The sequence below is a fragment of the Phocoena phocoena genome, chromosome 1 (assembly GCF_963924675.1).
Source record: "Phocoena phocoena chromosome 1, mPhoPho1.1, whole genome shotgun sequence".
Lineage (NCBI taxonomy): Eukaryota > Metazoa > Chordata > Mammalia > Artiodactyla > Phocoenidae > Phocoena > Phocoena phocoena.
Genome location: NC_089219.1, coordinates 108,647,418 through 108,650,224, shown reverse-complemented (window position 1 = coordinate 108,650,224; position 2,807 = coordinate 108,647,418).

Sequence of the window (2,807 nt, the reverse complement as noted above, 5' to 3'; positions counted from 1 at the left end):
GGACTTGATGCAGTTCACGTGGGTTTTGGGTAGCAGAGCAGGGTGGAGAAGGGTGAAGAGTGGATCTGGAGAGGCAACAGAAGATATTCGGCAGCAGAAATGACTTTAGTTTTTGAACGTTAAAGATGTTGAGTTAATAATATCCTGATGCATGCTTCTTATTGGTGCATTAAAGGAGTGTTCTGAACTGTCCTCTCATTCATTCCACTCCTTGCTCCTTTACTCCTGAATCCTTAACCTCACTCTTTATTCTACCATTTAAACCCTGCCTCATTACTTCAGCTTAAAACATGTTTTACTTCACAAGTTTGGCTTTTTTCCTGACTCTATTTCTTTTTTTTTTAATTTAAAGAAATTAAAAAAAATTAAAGTATGGTTGATTTACAATGTTGTGTTAGTTTCTGCTGTACAGCAAAATGATTCAGTTATATATATATGTATATATTCTTTTATTTATTTTTTTGGTTGTGCCAGGTCTTAGTTGTGGCAGGCAGGCTCCTTAGTTGTGGCTCACAGGCTCCTTATTTGTGGCATGTGAACTCTTAGTTGCAGCATGCCTGTAGGATCTAGTTTCCTGACCAGGCATTGAACTCCAGCTCCCTGCATTGGGAGTGTGATGTCTTAACCACTGAGCCACCAGGGAAGTCCCTATATATATATTCTTTTTCATATTTTCCATTATGGTTTATTATAGGATATTGAATATAGTTCCCTGTGCTATACAATAGGACCTTGTTGTGTATTCATTCTATATATAATAGTTTGCATCTGCTAGTCCCAAACTCCCAATCCATCCCTCCCTCTTGGCAACCACAAGTCTGTTCTCTATGCCTATGAGTCTGTTTCTGTGTCATAGATAAGTTCATTTGTGTCATATTTTAGCATCCACATATAAGTGATATCAAATGGTATTTTTTTCTTTATGACTTACTTCACTTAGTATGATAATCTCTAGGTCCATCCATGTAGCTACAAATGGCATTATTTCATTTTTTAAAGGTATATATATATATATATATATATATACACACACACACACACACACACACACACACACACACACACACATACATACACATGCACACTACATCTTCTTTATCCATTCATCTGTAATGGACATTTAGGTTGTTTCCATGTCTGACTGTGTTTCATTCTTTTATCCTTCATTTAGCTCCATACACCTATCTGCTAGTCTGGTAGTATTCTTCTTCATCCAACCCCTTCCCGGGCACCTTTCTTTCTGTGTACTAGCCCTGTGGGGAATTTTTATTCCCCTGCATCTTATTTATCCTGGTTTCTTGATTAAGGCTAGAAAGTTTCAGGGTATTGAGGTAATGGAGATAAGAGATGATATGAGGGTGGGGACAACGGGTTTGGGGGGTAAGGCCCACTTTCGTGGATCCCTGTTTATGCTTACTATGGTGTACTTTCCGCAGCTACTATCCAGTGGGGAAATGAATTCATGGCCTTTCCTCACATTCAGTATTTCTAGCCCACTCTCCCATTCTGTCTACTGTGTTCTGTTACAAAAGCCCTACCATTTAACCCCCAAAATCATCTCTCCCTTGAAATTCTGTGGCTTCCATACATATTTTCCCCACAAATTCACCTCCTTCTTTTCTACCTGCTCCTCAATTTCTTTGACAACTATGGTAGACAACTTAACTTCTCTCTCCTCTTTCCCCTCAACCATGTTTTGCTCTCCTTTGCCTGATAAGTCTTCTTATATACATTCTCTGTGGACATCTTATTTTGTTCTCATGCCCTCAACTATCACTCATATGTGGATGACTCCCAAATCTGAATCTCCTTCCCTGAACTCTCTCTGAGATTCCATTCCAGAGTTCCAGACTCTGCAATGGCTAGGGGGATCAGAACACAGGACTTCTTCCTAAGCTGGTACTAAAATGTGTTTCCAGGTTTCTTTGTAGCCCCTTTTTTCCTTCTCTTGTTTTTTAAACTCTTCCTTGAACTGTTCCTCAGTTCATTTTGGTTCAGTTTTATATCATCTTGGCTTCCTTTGGCCTGTATTCAAACAAACAAACAAACTAACTAACTAAACTAACTCCAAATACCTGCCCCCTGCCATGTCATTTTATACCAAGAGCTCTCCCTCTCCCGCTTTGTTTTCATCTTCATAAAATTTCCTTTTCAGGGAATTCAAAGGAAACACTTGGCAAGGAAAAGACAGTCACTATTTTGTTTTCCTTTAAAGTACTTAACATGCTAAATACCAGATATTTACATTTTAAATGTAAGCCTATTTGAGGAGCTGTGTGTCTCAGTATGGGAGGAGAGGTGGTGTGGAGTGGTTAGAAATCTGTATCCTAAGGTCTCTAACTTGAGAAGCTGGAAAAATAGCAAATAAAACACTCAGCTCTGGGAGAGGTTGTACTAAGTCACCCACTTCCTTCCCCAAATCATCTGGAATTTCTTTGCGTATTTATACTGAGAAAGGTATAAGGGAATGGAAAGGACAGAATTTAAGCAAGAACTAAGAAAAACTAGACTCTCAAGACAAAATTTTTTAAAATCATTCTTACACCTCTTCTATATTCCACATTGACAGACTTTTAAAAGCACATTTAAACTACAGATTTCCATGGAAACCAACCAAAGGGATTTTAGAAAGGAGAGGCATTGCAGTACCATTTCTATGCGCGTTGATGTCTGATTTTCGTTAGGCCAGCACTGTTTTCCCTCCAAGGTCTTAGTGTTTATTACAGCAACAATTACCTCAGTAACAATTCCTCCAGGGTAGTTTTATTTAAAGGTGCCTAACTTATACCTCACCCAACTGCTTTCAA